The 19,002-nt window shown below is 37.9% G+C and overlaps 1 protein-coding gene across 1 annotated transcript in view; it reads left to right on the forward strand.

Moving 5' to 3' along the window:
* Positions 1-1,052: 1,052 nt before the first annotated feature.
* Positions 1,053-19,002, forward strand: part of MTUS1 (microtubule associated scaffold protein 1) — a 108,512-nt gene continuing 90,562 nt past the window's right edge. Inside the window, exon 1 of the mRNA XM_070948734.1 lies at positions 1,053-1,146. The gene's annotated coding sequence lies outside the window, so the exon portion shown is untranslated. The remainder of the gene's footprint in view (positions 1,147-19,002) is intronic.

Below are 19,002 nucleotides of genomic sequence, written 5' to 3' on the forward strand. Positions count from 1 at the left end.
GCGCACCCGGAAGGCCACTGGGAGCCAGTGCAGCTCGCGCAGGAGGGGGGTTACATGAGAGCGCCACATTGCTCCCATTACCACCCGCGCGGCCGCATTCTGGACCAGTTGGAGCCTTCGGGTGCTTCTCAAGGGGAGCCCCATGTAGAGAGCATTACAATAATCCAGGCGTGAGGTGACAAGGGCATGAGTGACCGTGCGTAACAAGTCCCGATCCAGAAAGGGATGCAACTGGCGAATCAGGCGAACCTGATAAAAAGTCCTCCTGGCTACGGCCGTCATATGCTCTTCAAAAGACAGCCGTGAGTCCAGGAGGATGCCCAAGTTGCGAACCCCATCTATGGGGGCCAACGACTCGCCCCCAATAGTCAGAGATGGCGCCAACTGACTATATCGGGACGACGGAAACCACAGCCACTCGGTCTTGGATGGGTTGAGTCTGAGTTTGTTCCTCCCCATCCAGATCCGTACGGATCTGCCACTGTTCTCCCCCCCCCCCCCAGGATGAGATCCTGTACAGTACTGAAGCTTTTCGCTGCTTCGTTTGTAGTATCATGTATTATATAATAAGAGAAGCGAGAACAAAACTCCGCGTAGAGGGGGGGGGAACCCTGCAGTTTTCCCTCCAACGTAACTCCTTCTCGGTATAATTCAACAGGAAGCATTTAAATCATCTATTTTAAATCTGGCCCGCGACAGTCTTGCCGATTGGCAAGCAATAGGGATTGCTTTCTGCCTTAATAACGTCTCTATTACGGCACACTGATTGCCTTCAGTTGGCGTAAAAGACAAGCCCCCCTCCGCCCCCGCTTCTGGTTGGGCCAGGTAGCGAGGAATGCCGTGACGTCACCGGGAGAGGCAGGTGCGGCCAGTCCCTCAAGGCACAAGAAAAAGGTACTCCCTTTCAGTGGCCGGCCGGGGATTGAGCACGCGCACTAGACAGAAAACGGACCAAAGGCAAAGGGCGGAGGGAAAGGAGTGAGGGAGTGAGGGAGTGAGTGAGAAAGAGCGCGCCCCGCGTGCGCGCATAGGCTCAACGCACCAGCTCCGAAGTGGTCGCTGAGGGAAGCGTCCTGCAGTAGCTATTGAAGATAAACCCAAGTTGTGCTGGAGCTGCGCTTTGAAGAGCAGCTCCGGGCGCGATAGGTGAGTGCTTTGGGTCATTCCGTGGGCTGCAAAGGGGTGAGGAAGAGGATGTTCTGGCTACCCCTTCATCCCCTGGCCCCTTGCTGGGCTGCGACGCGGCGGGTGCAGGCGGGGAGGGAGGAGGTGGGAAACAAGTTTTTGCTCTAGAGCAGTGTTTCTTAACCTTGGTAGCTTGAAGATGGGGTGGACTTCAACTCCCAGAAACCCCCAGCCAGCGTTGCTGGCTGGGGGATTCTGGGAGTTGAAGTCCACCCCATCTTCAAGCTACCAAGGTTGAGAAACACTGCTCTAGACCTTGGGAGGGGGGGGGGAGTGCTGGAGGTGTCTTTCCGCGTCCCCTCTGCCCGGGCAAAGGCTGAACTTTCGCGTGGGAAGGAAAGTTGGGGGGTTTTTTGGGTTTTTTTTTTTCGGGTCGGCTGGCTGAGCTCTGCGGCGGGGGCGACAGCGAGCGAGGGTCCCTTATCTCCGGACCTGGGAGACGCCGGCGGGCCAATAGGAAGCGCGGCAGCGGAGACGGGGGGTTCTCATTGGAAGGGGGAGCCGACGATTCTGTCCCTTGCCCGGCAGCTCGCGCTGCGTCCTGTCCTCGCGCTTCTCAGGAGGCTCTTGGCAGAGTGGGAACCGCTGCTGCGGCTGCCTCTGGGAAAGGACTGCAGTCCCGGCGAAGTCTTCTGCGGCTCGGCTCGGCGGGTCCTGACTCCTGAGCTCCTGCCGCCGCCGCCGCCGCCGCCGCCGCTGCGGTGCCCTCAAACTGAAGGGGGTCAAACGGGAGCGCGCAAATTAATAAGCCATGACTTTCCTTCTCCCCCCCCCCCGCACGGCTAAGGGCTTAAGAGCAAAGTTGGCAAGGATGTCACGGCTGGTCAAAGGGCTCCTTGGATTGATCTCTATTGCGCTTGCGCGAAACCGCCAAGTATGTGGAAAGCGACCTGGCCGGGTGTTGCAGTTTTTAAAATGAGAGGAAAGCAATCCTCTAATCCACCAATGAACGAACGCCCTAACCCGTACCTTATTTTCAGAGTTGACATATATTAGTGGATGTGTTGTGACCGCTGAGTTTAGAAGGCCCCTTTCACTTCTTCCTTTCTTTTCCTAAATGGCAGAAAGGTCCCAAGAGGAAGGGGAAGCCAAGCGATGCCCTCAGTTGCCAAGAAGTGGTTCAGATTTCATCCTCCTCTTGGACTTCCCTAAAAGCTTTTATTTATTTATCCTGTAAAAAGCACATCTGTCAAACTTAGATATACTAAAAGTGCATATGGCTTATTAATTGGTTCTTTCTCGATTGCTTTTGGTCATTCACTTAAAATATTCTCATGGGTTTATTACTGAAAGACGGTCTCAATTTGGATCCGAGAAAGAAAAATTGAGTTCAAAAGTTCCTGCTTCAGCTTTCTGTGTAAAGTGTTTTTTTTTCCTTGAAGGGTGGCTGCTACGAAGAGAAATTATGGTCTGAGTTAGAATCAGTATGCAGAATAATAAAATATCTTCATTGAGTTTAGTGGCAACACTAAACAATTGAGCAGGTATAGTTTCTAGCAAGTTTAGAATTGGTTGTCCCTGGTGACAAATGTAAAGAATGAAAGATCTATGATTCTGGTCCTGTAAGTTCTCTCCCTGCCCCTTTTGCTGACGTCCTTAATAAATATTCTGGACAATTTGGTCTCCCTCTTAACAGCTTTTAGCTTAGAAAGTTTCTGAGTTAGAAAGTGCTGCTGTGAATAAAGATAATTTCCATGTTCCCCATGCTATTCTTGCATCAAATTGCTTCTGTGCAGCTTCCTTTCACCCAGGCTAATTAAGATCAGGTTTACTCATCACAGTAAATGATAGCCAGGACAGGGTTTGTATTGAACCTGGTTATAATTAACTGAGATTTTATCTCTCCCATCGATGCATTTAACATATGCAGAAAAGCTCAGAGGAACACAGCAGAATTTTAGAACCAAGAATGGAATTTCTAAAGATTGTAGAAGAAAGAGACAATTTCAAGGTGACTTGCTTAAGGCTGTAAACCAAGCTTATGAACCAAACTGTAAAATGAACTGCTTTGTGTGATGCTTCAGGCTATGGATGATTGTGTGATTAAAACAAGTGGCTTGGATATGCTTACTAGCTTTTAGTTAAGAGAAATTGTCAGATATGCAGATTTCTGGCTTTCTGAAAAGTGTCAGGTTGCACTCTGCATTTTTTTCACATCCAATGAAATGCCCTTTCTCCTGCAACAGGGTTTCCCAACCTTGGCAATGATAAGACACCTGGACTTCAACTTCCAGAGTTCTGAGAGTTGAAGTCTGTACATTGTAATGGTGTCAATATTGGAGAAACTCTACCCTACAGAGACAGTTGCATTCTTAACTCATATCTCTTTTACCATTTTTAAGCATTCTGCAGTGCTGAATAGTGAACATAGCAAAGAATAGTGACTTCCAGTAGGATCACAATTGTACACATTACAGGTGGTCTTCTAACTGAATGAGGAGACCAGTGGTGTCTTCAGCTGGCCAACACGGAAGGAGACGGCAGATAATGCCACCTCTTCCCCTGCATTTCATAATGAAGAACAAACCATTCATTCTCTGGAGAACCTCAAAAAGTAATTCCGTGATCAACTCAGAAAGTTTGAGGTGTGTCTGTGTGTGTGAGAGAGAGAAATTGGGGAGGCCAGGTGCCATTTTGAGTTTTGATTACAAAAACTGAGGTATTTCTGACCATTGGGAAACTACAATATTTTCCCTATAGTTCCAAAGGAAATGCTGCAAAATTATTTTTGAAAGGTTTCTTCTGGAAAAGTAGTTGAGTTGCAAGATAATTGGCTCGGCTTACAAAGACTTCTGCAATTTCAGGGTATTGTGGGGGGAAAGAAACTTGGATTGGTGAAGCCCTTGTATGTCTTATACATTAATGTTAATTTGCAAACTTAGACATGCAATCGTATAGTATGAAGTCCTTTATAAATAAAAATTGATGTAAAATGCATAATTCCCTAGAATTTCAATATAGTTTTCAGTCTTAGCAATGTTCAATATTCTAATGTTTTTCCAACATTTTTTCCTTGGAAAAAAAATCAACTTTAATAATAATACACATGAAGAACCACTTGAATACTATCTGCATTGACAAAATCACTGTTGGTCAGTTGTAAAAGGCAATTTACTTGGAACAGCTTACATCTTGCTACATCCTCTAACAACATCAAATAACATTTGCCTATTCCTTGGGCACAGGACTCAATAGGTGGATAAAAATGCCAAATCCAGTCTAAACATTTCAGCAGCAGCAGCAGCAGCAGCAACAACAATAATAATAGAAAAAGAGGTAGCCTTGTAACCAACTAGCTGGAAGTAAGGATAAAAAATAGATCTCTTAAAAAGCAAGTTTTTGTTCACTAGTAAAGGCAAACTTCTCTTTTCTCATTTTACTGCAAAAGTCTGTAAAAGTACTTTGATAGCTTAATGTTTGTCGTCTTCATAGTTATCTGCCTGATTTAGTCAATGACTGGATTCCTAAATTATGTTAAGGATTTTCATATTTTGGGTTTTCATGTTGAATTTGGAATCTAGTTATTGTAATATATAAACCATGGCATATTATAGTGTATAAATAAGGAAGGTTGGTCTTCACTAACTAACCTATTTTTATCCGTTCTGGAAGGGGATATTGTCTTTGATTTTTTTTTGTCCTATATTATTTATAGTATCAGTATAGTACACAGAAGCGACTGGAAACATTTTAGTGATAGAAACATGTAGATTAATGGAATTGATTTAAAAGAATTACAAAAGAAGCTAGTAACATCTGTTTCATTGCTCAAGTTTAAGGAACTTAATATTTCTACCATATTTAGGAAGATGGGTCTACTTGAATCAGTTTATATATTTCCTGACAAGCCAGGTATTGTTCTTTGAACATGGGGGATAGTCTGTGAATTTTGAAAGTTCTAAAAAGATTGAAAGGTCAGAAATCATTGAAGCCCAATTATTAATTGTATCCTTAATAACTAAGCTACAATTGGTCTGTGGATACTATGGATCCCATAAGATACTAGTGAGTATCAGAAGGGTTCAGTATGTGATTTTTATTTTGCTGACTGTGGAATTCTGGCAGTTGAAGTCCACACATCTTGAAATTGCTAAGATTGAAAAACTTGCCTTAGAGTAACAGTAGCTTGCAAAACAAAAACTTATTCAGACATGCTTAAAACAGATCTTGAACTGTTTGCCTCTTTCCTGTAGGATTAAAATGTAATAAACAAGGCATTTTGCTAGTAGTCAACTGTTTAAACATGATGACTTTTACCAAATTATTGTGCCTTTTGACTGGTAGTTTGATTAGGCAGCTTGGAAAAATGCTTAGTTGCTTTGAGTACTTGTACTTCCTTTTGTTTCTATTTATATAAAACCCTGCTGGCAAAGATACAGGAACCAGAAGGGGCACTCACTTTGAATCTGATATCATTGTTTTGAATGACTTCTTGAGGCTCACTAAGAAGTTAAAGGATCAGAAATGATTTTTAAACCCTTAAAGGTTTAAAAGGTGTTTATAGCTTAAACACCTATAATCTCTTTGAAGACATGAAACACAATAATCTCTGGATTTAATCAGTTTATTCAAGACAGTAAGTGCCCTGCTTCAGAATGCTGGTATCTAAAATGCCACTAAGTTAAACATTTTCAGGAACAATTTGTAAATTTGTAACAGTAACTTCATTGCTGATTAGCCCATAAACCATATTAAAATACAGACTATAAAACACAGAATGTTAATATGTAAAAATGGAATAAAAACAAACTAAAAAATGCACATCATATTTCTATATCACCCCTACAATTAACCCCAATCAGGCCCACATTTTCGGATCTCAACTGCTTTATTCAAATAAAGGGCTGTATTATATGTAATTTTTGAATTATGATCACCCATAAAATATGTTTTAATATAAGGATCCCAAGTGGTTATTTATCTAATTTGCAGTCCAAGATACTGATATCTCTGTCTCTCATACAATTATAAATTTGTCATTAAAATCAGGTTACTTTATATATTTTAATCTTATTAAAATATGCAGTTATCAAGGAAGAAATTATGTTAAAATTAATATCAACATTGCTGTCATTTCAGTATCTCATAATGTTTAGTTGGTGTTTGTACTACATGAGGAATGTTGCATTCAGATTGTAGGGTAAAGAGTGGAACTCAATTCTGATTAAACAGGCTTTTTTCATAATTCTATTTATTATTTTTAACAATGATTAAACAGTCACATTTAGTAAGATGGCCTATATAACTTTGAATAATATAAATAATAAATTATCCAGTTAATGCTTATTTATAAACTGTGTATTTCTTGAATATAGTCAGACATCATGCCCTGTAATTTGCTTAGTTATGACTTATTTAGTAAAGCTGAACTCACACAACACACTTTAAACATGCAGCATTCATGGTTTGCAAATCAGAATTGGTGATTCATACGGCAAGCCAGTTCAAAAGAAAACAAATATATTTTGGCTTTTCATGATGTGCATGCTAGCCACACACAAGCTGATTTTCAGCTCAAATTAATTTGTTGGAAACCATGTACAAACTGTGGTTCTAAAATGACCAGATTAGAAACAAATCCAAATGTGAGTAATGTTCAACAAAACCAATACATTTTGGTTGAACATACAATTGCTGCTGTTTTTTATTGAGTTTTTGCTGAAATATGATGAAAAATATATAGCATGTCCTCACTATAAAGAGCTAATTATTTGTAGTTGGAATTTCATTGTTTTAATAATGTAGTATTTGATTTTTTATTTGTTTCAAAGGAAGGAAGCAAATCTTGACAAGGCTTTGTTCTAGATCTTCAAAATGTTTGCGGAGAAATCTGTGTGTAGCTATTTCATACACACACTATCAGACTCTCACTTCTTATATTGTTGATATCAATTGTTGAACAATCCAGTAATATACAAGCTCTGACAATTTATCATTGTTTGCATTTATCCAGGAAACAATGTCACATATTCCAGAGGTGATATTTCTTAAGCAACATAGAAGAGAGTTTGATTTAGATAAAACTGTGACCAAATATGAATAATTTCTCACTGTGTTACTTCTCTATCCAGTTCATTTCAATTGGCAAATGTTCAACATCACTGAATTTTGTGTTGGTTTTAATTGGGATTAATAAACGAGGACTCTTCTGTATGGCTGCTGTTTTCAGTCCTGCTATGTCACCACTGATTTAGTTTAACCTATTATAGCTCTTGCCATCACCATATTCAAACTTGAGATCTTGTGTGTGAAACAGTTGCCCCTCCAGCAAACTGGTAGAGGATGGCAAGAATGCCAGCCAGAACCCAGCCTCTTCCTGTCCTTGCACTTAGCTTGCCATGTGATGGAATTTTTTTCTGCTATTATTTCAAATAAATAAAACAGTCATGTTTGAGAAACAATACCAAAATTGTCTTTCTACTTAGTTTAGTAACATTGATGGGACAGCTCTGAGGCATCAGCCTTAACAGAAGGACAGAGATGGAAGGTGAAATGCAAGAAGAGTTTGCAGCAATGGAAAATAGGCTGCCACTAATTACAGAATTGTTTTTTCAGCCACTTCTTCTGTGAGGTAGTTGAGATGGTGTCTTCAAAAGAAACAGTTCTTCTTTTGAAGAACAGTGATGATGTGGGTGCAGAGAAATGCAGCTCAGGCATAAAAGCAAACACACTATCATTTTATGGAAGTTGCTTGAGTTAAAGAAAATATAATTGAGAAGTAGGAATCTCTTCATTTCAAAATGTTACAAATGAATTGGAGACTCAACAACATGCTAAATTGATCATCCACCGAGCCTTTCATTCTCCACTCAAGATTATTTAGGCCAGCATTTTCCCTTAATTTGGTAAACTTGTCTGTGTTTTCTTTCACATCCTAATAGATGTTCCCTGCCTTGGCGATGCCAGCTTTTGAATGATAGTATTGTCTTCCTTTTTTACAAGCTTACCAGCTTAAAACATTTTTTTCATTCAACATTTTCATAAACATTCTGCAATTAATTAAAAAGCCTAATTAAAAATGTTAATTCTATTAAGAGCATTATTAATAAAACAACATAAAGGAATGTATCCCTAATTTTCCTTACTTTTTCTACCTTTTTCATGTGGTATCCCAAAATCTGATGTCTGCATTTTTTTAAATTCTATGCTTGTTTCTATAATGGCATTTGGTTTTCTTGCAGACTAGATGACTGAGAATCCTCCATAGACATTTTCTTCACTTGTTTTCTTTTTCTTCATGAATGAATTAGAAAATCATTTTTCGCTTGAAGGAAAATAATTAGTATTTTTATCACTTAAATTAGAATGTATTTTCTTCTTCATTCACCACTATATTTTTCTAATTTAATCACATTTCTGCCTTAATTTACAAGTACATCTTTTCTCCTTCATCTTACTGAAGTTTCTAAAGTGATGTCAATCAACTAAGGACAGATTTACATTCTTTGTTATTCTTCCAGTATCAAATAATACTCATATCAGATGTGTGTAAAGCATACTAGAAACATATTTTCAAAAGGATAGAAAAAGTTAGATTAAAATACTGGATCAAATTTTTAACATTTTAAGGAGTCATTTAGCAAATAACTGTCAAAACTGTTGGATTGTTCCCAGTTTACTAGAAAACATTGCTATAAAAGTTTATGAAATCATTCTTCAAATAAGTAGATCTCTACTGTCTGTCAACAGCTTAGAAAGTATTTATGTTATCCGTACGCTCATACTAAGGTGTGTTGAATAAGGACAGATTGTGTAAGATCTTGCATGTGATGGCTTATTATTATAATTCCTACATTGAAACAATATCTCTTTTTAATTGCTGTACACCATTTTACTGAAATCAGGAATTTCATTCATATATAGATATATTGATGTTTCACTCAAAGGGAACTGGCTACTGTAATCTAAGGACAGTACAGCTCCATATGCCTGAAAATCAATGTACAGGTAATCCTTGAGCAGTTGCTTAGTGACTGAATTTACCTGAAAGGGGGGGGGGACTTAAGACTTAGATCCAGAGTCCCAATAGTTCCAGTGGTCACATGACTGCACTGTTGGTGCTTGCCATCACGGCCATATTGATGGCCATTTGTAGCATAACTTGATCACATGACCACTTTTTACAATGGTTTCCTCAAAAATCAGCATTTAATTACTGTTTTCAGCAAAACCTTTCCATAGCAAACAATGGATTTAATTAATGACTGCCATAAAAACATTGAAAAATTGGATTGGTCATGTGCACAATCTGTTTTACAACCATTATGACTTGCAATTATAATGGGCAGGCTCCACTGTGGTCATTCTCAAGGACTACCTGTATCTATACATTGTCTACATTTATGACATTTATTTTGACCAACATTTATATTGTATGAAGCTTCATAGAATAAGTAATAAATCCTGTCATAAAGTCAATTATTAAATCCAAAACACTTCTTTCAAATTCAGTCATTTTTTTATATCCAAAGTTAACTGGAATGATTACAATTAAGTATTTCCATTTCCTCAATGAATTACTATTTCACATATAGATAATGCTTTGATCTGAAATAGCATTGTGAAATTTTATTTTAATATTTTATATTGAGATTGCTTAATAAAAGTGGTATATATTAAAGCAGAGATTAAAAAATCAACATATTTAGAGAGATGTGAGAATTTCTATGTTTTAAGATTGGTCATTCAAGAGCCTTGATAGTACAGTGGTTTACGCACCCTGTTATTAACACAGCTGCCTGCAATTTACTGCTGGTTCGAATCTCTCCAAGGCTCAAGGTTGACTCAGCCTTCCATCCTTTCTAAGGTAGGTGAAATGAGGACCCAGTTTGTGGGGGCAATAAGCTGACTTTGTATAAAATATACAAAAGGATGAAGGCTATTGCTTAACGCATTGTAAGCTGCCCTGAGTCTCCGGAGAAGGGCGGCATATAAATCAAATTAAAAAAAAAAAAGTTTTACTAATTATATAAAGATCTTCATGACCTATCTTCTCCCAATCAGATATGATATAAACACACCAGCATTTTACTTCGTTCAATAAATTTATAATTATAGGTTTTACCTACTTTTTGGAGGTTTATCTGTGAGAAAAAAAATGGATTTTATGGGGATCATTTTTTCAACTACAGGTAGTCCTCAACTTACAACTGCAGTTGAGCCCAAAATTAATGTTGTTAAGTGAAAAATTTGTTAAGTGAATTTGTCTCATTTTATGACTTTTCTTGCCACATTTGTTAAGTGAATCACTGCAGTTGTTAAATTAGTAATATGGTTGTTAAATGAATCCAGTTCCCAATGAATTTGCTTGTCAGAAGGTCGCAAACTGACTCCTGAACACTGTAAACGTCATAAATATGAATCAGTTAAGCATCTGAATGTAAATCACACGACCATTGGGATGTTGCAATGGTCATAAATGGTCATAAGTCGCTATTTTCAGTGCCATTGTAACTTTGAATGATCACTAAATGAACTGTTGTAACTCAAGGACTACCTGTAGTGAGCAATAGATGGCTACAAAGTTAAATTAGAAGATTGCTGTTCCATCTTCTTTGCTTGGCAATTTTAAAACTGCAGAATTTTTTAAAAACAGAAAATGATAACCAATATCCTTGGGTCAAGCTCTATGATTTCATTGTAACAGTTCTTAGGTCCCTATCCCATATTTAAAAAAATTAATTTATGTTACTGATGTTCATGATAAAGTATTCTGCTATAGGCCTTTATTATATTGCTTGAAATATTTCTTGACGTATTTCTTCTCTATTCCTATGTACATGCATTGATGTTGATTATAACTCCAAGTGCTGTAATGTAAAGACGGTTGGTAGTTATTGACATGGCTATTTGCTAAAGCTGAATTGAACTGATTGTGGCAAAGTGTACATTGTAGCTGTTTGACATATGAAATTAAACACCTGCACACTTATCTGCAGTGCTGGTGGGACTCAAGAGTAAAAATTGCATGAGACTTTTTACAGTGTAATTAAATAAAGGTAGACTAAGCATATTGATGGGAGAGAGAGAGATTCTGTAGAGGTCATTCCGTAATACCCGTAGAAGTTATATTTAGGTCTTGTGTATAACAGAGTCCAGCTAGAGTAAAGCTGCTATTAATATAGATAAGTTATTTATATGCAACGTTTTGTAGTAAGAAGATAGTAATATTGCTTCTCCCAGTCTCTTAGACACTGATTCAAGATCACTGGAATTATTCCTTTGCCACCAGTACTCGCCACTACTATTATGATTATTTATGAAGGTGAACAATCAGGCTAAACAGTAAAATTCAACTTGTTTAGCAAGCTTTCTATAGCCTTACAAAATGAAATTCTACTTGTTGACTTGCTAAGAAAAACACTGTTCATGCAGATTGTTTGTATGAAGAATAAACGAAGCTTAGTGAATTAAGGACCTAATGTACTATTTCTCAATCTTAACAATCTTAGGTTCTGTGGACTCCAAGTCCCAGAATTCCCCAGCCAGCATACTTAAAGTTGCTAAGATTGAGAAACACTGACCTAATATTTTGGAAATATATAAAGTAGTTGTGGATATTTTACTCAGATATGATATCTGTGTAAAATAGGCATGAGCAGGTTTCAAATATAGTCTAATGTTCTTGGACAATCTAAAATTTACCGGTCAGAGACTGGTACAAACAGGATATGGCTGAGATTAAATAATGCTGAGCCAAGAATCTGTTCTGAATACTAGAATTAAATGTTCAAAGTCTTTAAGTAGTAAAGCCTGATGGCTGCTCTTATTAACTTAACAAGACTTGTTTACTCCCAATTAGTTACTACAAACCATATCATGACCTATATTAAACGATATACTATACTAAATTTGCAAATTTGGAAAAGACTGTTGGGTTATTATATTTATTAAATTTATATGCTGCCCACCTTACTGTTGAAGTGACACTCTATAGTATTGTAAGTAAAGGGTTCTGGGGCAAATCTTTATATGAAAAAGATGGGTTTTCCTCTGACCCACAACTGAAAGCTATGAGAGATGAGTGGTATGGTAATAAACAATCAGAATAATAAACAACAAACAGAAATAGAGATCTGTTTTGTTTATGTGACCCACCAGTATATGTAAATCATTAATGATCTGACACCATATTTTATTTAATAGTAACAGAGTTGGAAGGCACCTTGGAGGTCATCTAGTCCAACCCCCTGCTCATGCAGGAGACCTATACTAGGGATTTGAACCGCCGAACTGCTAACCTTTCTGATGGACAAGCTCAGCATCTTAGCCACTGAACCATCTAAATAGGAGATAGCAAGTTGGAATATTGCTAATACATAGTCTACAAATATCTGAAAATTGTCATAGAAGCGGGAGTAGATTTTCTCTCTACTCCTCAAAAGGGCAGGACCAGAACAAATGGGTTAAAATTAAAGGAACAAGATTCGGGTTAGTCTCAAGAGGAACATGTTGACTGTACAAACTGTCAGTCCCTAGAAGACGCTTTTACAACTGGAAGCGTTCAAGTAAGGGTTGGATGATCATCCATGAAAGATGTAATGGGCCCTAAACTGAGAAGAGGATTGAATTAGATGACCTCTAAGGTGTCTTCCAAATTTTATGAGTCTGTAATTCTAATAACGACCTGATGTGTAAAACTGTGTTAAGGAATACTTGATTAAATAAGGTTGAGAACTATTAAAACAAAATTTGTTGTTTTTTTTAATAAATCCAGCAGTATATTAATACTTCTAAATTCCAGGGTCCTGAGATTTAAAATGCATAAAGCAAGCAGTTGTGATATTCAAGAGCTCTGATTTACAAAAAGCACTGAAGAAGTTATGTTAATACTGAAACAAAATAGGTCTCAGTTAAACCTATCATCTCTATTTAAAGGAGAGTTTGGAATTTGACTAGAGATGTTTAATGCGTTGGTCAACTTCGGTTGATGCCTACATACTTTGGATGTAGAGCAGTGACTAGCATATAGTGGATTGGGAACAGGATTGTAATACAATTGGTAGTAGGTGTGACTGAGACCTAATTAATTTAATGGGTCTTTAAGTGACATTCCTGATGTAGAATGTTTGTTAGGTAAAGCAGAGACTTCTGTAACCCATCCTTTTGTAATGTGTTGCATACATTGTATATTTAAAAAAAAAACAGGCTTCAGTCTTGTTGTATCTGCCATTTGATGCCCTTGATCCCTCCCATACCTAATAACATACATGGGAGGTTTATACATTATGGTATACTACATTATAGTAACATATGGTTACTATGTTTATGGTAGTACATTGTAATGGACTATTTCCTTCATCCAAGTGTCCCAAAAATCATACTGAGAATATGAACCTAATTAGAATATTAGGGTTTCCTAGGCAGAAGGAATAATATTAAGCAGGTGGAATGTATAGAAGTCTAGACAAGATGGGTGGCACACAAATTAAATAAATACATAAGCACGAGCTTGCATTCAAAATCTCACTAAATTAACTATTTTTAATTAACTTTTGGTGGAAAGGGGTGAAAAACTCAGGATCTACCAGTTCTTCTAACATGGGTATACATTTCACATATACTGTAAGTCAGAATTTCTTCCAATCACTGTAGCAGTTACAAAAGAAAAGAGCATAAATCAAAACTCAAGGTTCAGTTTTGTGAAGTTTGTTTAAATCATCTTCTGTGGTTGGGTGTAGAAGAGAGAAAAGTGCATGTTCAAAATTGAAAATGATTTCACTTTATTTTCTTGTAGATCCTAGGCCTTAAGAGTCCATTCTTGACTATTTTATGCTGGAAAAGAAAATGGACATCCTGTTTTCCATTAATGAGCAACAGTAGCCTAACAAATCTCAATTTAAGGAGAGAACTAACACTCAGTTTTGTACCTTATATATAATTCTGTTGAAAAGTGTCTGACCATTTAAAATAACTGCTATAATTGTCTCAGACCAAGAATGTAAATGCTGCACAATGCCACAAAATTACTTTCCCCTTTTTCAGATTAAAGAGCTTAGAAAATTTGTCTTCTCTAGCAGTCACTAAACAACATGGAATACCAGCAGTCTGCTGTCCTCTGCTCTTAAGTGTGCACTGGGCTGTTCACTTTACCAAGCTCTTTTTTCTGTATGTAAGTAAAATAGCAGAATTAGCTGTTGCTGGAGGCTATTGGATATCTATGTGTTACATCCTTATTTAAAAGCCATGAAAAGCTTTGCAAGAATTACTGGACCTTATATTGCTGGCAGACAACTAGCCCTTGATGTAGGGTTGGCAGCTAGTCCCAGGAAAATTCTTCTGCTAGAAAAAAGTTATTAAATTCTGCCTTGTTACTGCTGCACTACTGAACTGCTGAATCCACCCTGTCTCATGAGAGGAGCCTTTGTAACAGGAAAAAAAAATCCACATTTTTCTTGCTGTAGTATTTTGTAATGTGCTGAAGTATGCTAGCAATAAGATCTACAAACTGGAGAGAATTAAACAAATACAGGGAAGAAAAGGGAAGATGAAAACAAAAGGAAAATATTACTTTTAAATGTTGATATTTGTTGTTGTTAGTTGCGACCCATCGCAACCCCATGGACAACGTTCCTCCAGGCCTTCCTGTCCTCTACCATCCTCTGGAGTCCATTTAAGCTCATGTCTACTGCTTCAGTGACTCCATCCAGCCACCTCGTTCTCTGTCGTCCCCTTCTCCTTTTGCCCTCAATCTTTCCCAGCATTAGGCTCTTCTCCAGTGAGTCCTTCCTTCTCATTAGGTGGCCAAAGTATTTCAGTTTCATCTTCAGGATCTGGCCTTCTAAAGAGCAGTCAGGGTTGATCTCCTCTAGGACTGACCAGTTTGATCGCCGTGCAATCCAGGGACTCACAGGAGTCTTCTCCAGCACCATACTTCAAAGGCCTCAATTCTTTGTCGCTCAGCCTTTCTTATGGTCCAAATATGTTCATATTAGATTCATTCATTTGTGCCTGGTTTAATTTTGGAGTCTAATTTTACTGTAGAGTACACCACAGAACCTTTGTTTCATCTGTCATGAAATTTATTTATTTAATAAAATTATGAAGACTAATCCATGTTGTGGTTGAGCATAGTATGTTATCTGAATCAAGTAATGGAACTAGGTTATTATTAATGTGAAGAGCATTATTTACAATCTTAATTTGTTTTTAGTTCTATGAATATTACTTTAGTCTTAACTGCATGTGTGATGCAATCTGGAAAATAAGCGAAGATATTGTTAAATCTTCTTCCTAACCCCCAGATACAGAACCAGGTGAGTACTAGTATGTTTTCTTGAAAGAAATAAAGTATGATAGCATTTGCAATTTCACCTACTTTGGTGTACGGTAACAAGTTTATATCTCTGTTTGCCAAAGTAAAAGAGAATTGGATTAATGAGATTTTAGAAATACCATGACAGAAATTCTTATATCTAATAAGAGCACATTGCACTTGTTTGGAGAGGGAAGATTTAAAAGCTGTAGCAGACTATATTAAGAAAATCATACTCATTAAGCATTAATATAAAATTCATTCAATTTCACAGGGTGATTCACAATGCGATTTGTTAGTCATATGTAGATTAAATTCCTTGGATTATAGTCATATAATTGTTTGCCTAGAAGTAAATGCAGGCTACGTTGAGGTTAGTGAGATTTCTGATTAGTTCTGAGTTGAATTAAGTTGTTGCTATTATGCATTGATTGAATTATATGTACTATGGATGCTCTATGAACCTGCCATTATGAAAATACTTGTTAGGCACATATGAATCAAAACATAGCAAATGTTTACTGGCTCCATTATTACTATTTTAAAAGCTAATGTTTTGTTTGTTTTTAAATCAAATAACACATTTTGGATATTTAAGATAGAGGGGGCATGCTGCTTCAGTGGTTAAAGACACTGACCTTCTCAGCTGGAGAGCTGACATCTGTGTTCCAGACCCAAGCACTATTCAATGAAGTGAGCTCCCATTACTTGCCCCAGCTTCTGCCAACCTAATATGGTAGTTCGAAAGCATGAAAATGCAAGTAGATAAATAGATACCATTTTGGTGGGAAGGTAATAATGTTTTGTGCACCTCAGTGTATACTCATGCTTGCCACATGAGTACGGAAGTGTCTTTGGACAAGGTGGGAATCAGGCATGACTGGACAGGGGAAACCTTGATCTTTTAAAATAGATAGATCCACTTTGAAAATGCCAATAACAATGAATAATGGATGATAAACTCAATTTATATTTTTTTAAACTGCAACATTTCTCTGACTTAGAATATTGCTTCCAATATCAACTTGCATCTTAGAATTGTTTTAAACTACTACTGTAGTATGATTTAAAAAAACACAATTTAAAGGAGAAAACTTCTCCTCCTCTGACCCTCCCAAATAATTAGCTTGACTATAGCTAATTATATACAGTACAGTAAAACAATAGGCTTACTAGCACTGATGATATTATCTATTTTGGGTAATGAAACATCTGCAAGAAAACAACCAAGTTCAGAGTACCAAAGACCCTTTATTACAACCTTGAGCTGCAAATATTCACCTTTATTGGTACTATAGGCTATAGTGCAACAATGTCATTGAGACACATTAGCAAAACTGCTCTTGTGATAATATAAATGGAGGTTTGAATAGTTTTTTTGTGACATTTCATCTTGAAAAATAAAAGGAAAAATCGCTCTCTAAAACTTGTTTTGTCTCCAAAGTAGCAGCTATCCAATCTATTTGTAATTGCAGTGCTTCTGTATGTCCTATACTAATACCGCAAAGACAGAATTTTGATGAGAAAACATAAATATTCTGAACTAGAAAACTTTGAGTCTATAGCAGGGATCCCCAATCCCTGGTGGTGTGACCCACTATCGGGCCACAGCCTGTTCAGAACCATGCCACAGAAGAGCGGGTGAATGTTTATTTATTATTATTTATTAGTCGCATTTCTATGCCACCCAACTCCCTAGGGACTCTGTGTAGATGTGTAGCGGGTGATGAGCACATGAACGCAGAGCCCTATCTGTGCTTCTGCTCATGCAAATGTAGCTGTGGGTGTGTTCGCCCATCACTCTTGTGGATTCATTTCTCATCCCTTGCTGGTTCGCAAGACTGAAAAGATAGGAGATCACTGGTCTACAGCATAGAGCAGTGATGGCTAACATTTTTATTGTCATGTGCCAAAAGTGCGTGTGTGACAGCAGTCACATGTGCCAGCACCCATAATGCAATGTGCTCCCCCGCGCACATGCGCACATGACCCCCCACGCTCCCCTGCGTATGCGCAAGACTCCCCCATGCTCCTCCACTCCCCACATATGCACACGCAACCCCCACCCCCACCCCATTTTGGGCCTAGTAGGCCACCCTGCTGTTACAAGTGTTATGTCTGCCTTGTATGCAGCTTTATTCATCTTTAGCATTCATCTCCATTGTTTTGTGATCCATTTCCTGCCTCTGTAGGATTTACCTCTGTTTGCTCCTATGAGGCACTTCCTGTTCCTGCTGTATGTATGTAGTATTTATATTCTTGATGGCTTGTATAGCATTTTAACTGCATTTTGATTAAAACTACATGAAACACCTGCAACCTCCTGGGACCAAAAGTCGGCCACAGGGGAGCACCGCACCCCCTGTGCTCCCCCTGCCCCCACACGTGCCCCCCTCCTGTGCATGTGCACATGTCTCCCACATGCGCCCTGCCCCCCATCCCAAAAGCCAGCTGGCCGGAGGGAGGCGCACATACATGGTGAAGCTGAGCTGGGCGAGGGCTCGCGTGCTCGCAGAGAGGGCTCTGTGTGCCAGCTGTGGCATGTGTGCCATAGGTTCGCCATCATGGGCATAGAGAGTGAATAAAGCAGTTAGAATAACTAGAATATGAGTTTGGACTTAAACTAAAAAAGATCACTAGTAGTCCTCATCTTACAACAGTTCATTTAGTGATCATTTGAAGTTATAAAGGCACTGAAAAAAGAGACTTATGGCCGTTTTTTAACACTTATGACCATTGCAACATCTCCATGATCACATGATCAAAATTCAGATGCTTGTCAACTGACTCATATTTATGACCATTGCAGTGTCCTGAGCCATGTGATTCCCTTTTGCAAACCTCTGACAAGCATAATCAATGGGGAAGCCAGATTCACTTAACAACCTTAACAACTGCAGTGATTGACTTAATTGTGGCAAGGAAGGTCATAAAATGGGGCAAAAGTCACTTAACAAATGTCTCACTTAACAAAAGAAATTTTGGGCCCAATTATGGTCATAAATTGAGAATGACCTGTATAGATTAAACTACCTTTATATATTGCAGATAGCCCCTTAACCATTATCCATAGGTTACTATTAATGGAATACGTAGAGATAATTCCTGATGTGGATTGCCAGAATTGTATTATGGCCACACTGAGAAATCTATACTGGTTTCCAATTATTTTTCCAGACAATTCCAGGGAGTAGTTGTAAGATTTTAAATCCTAAATAGTTTAGAGCCAGTCTACCTGAAATGTCATCTCACATTATGAATCTGTGTCCAGTAAGATATGCAGGAGACACACTATTACAAATATATCCTTTTGCAATACCTTTTCTGAGTTATTTCTAAGAATGTCCACTGTTTACAGACAAATAGATAAGTTTTATCTATTTAACCAAGGCTCTTAAAATTGTTTTATGGATATTTTAATGTTTTTGTCCTTTATAATTCTATGTTAGCTGCATTGTTTATTTTGGTTAGATTTTTTTAAAAGGATATAAATCAAGTAAATAGTTATAGTGCAACCACAAACTGAAAAATAGTGATTAACCACAGAAATATGCAGAGTTCTT

Source organism: Pituophis catenifer, unplaced genomic scaffold (assembly GCF_029215685.1).
Source record: "Pituophis catenifer annectens isolate HBS135680 unplaced genomic scaffold, rPitCat1.0.hap2 SCAF_8, whole genome shotgun sequence".
NCBI lineage: Eukaryota > Metazoa > Chordata > Lepidosauria > Squamata > Colubridae > Pituophis > Pituophis catenifer.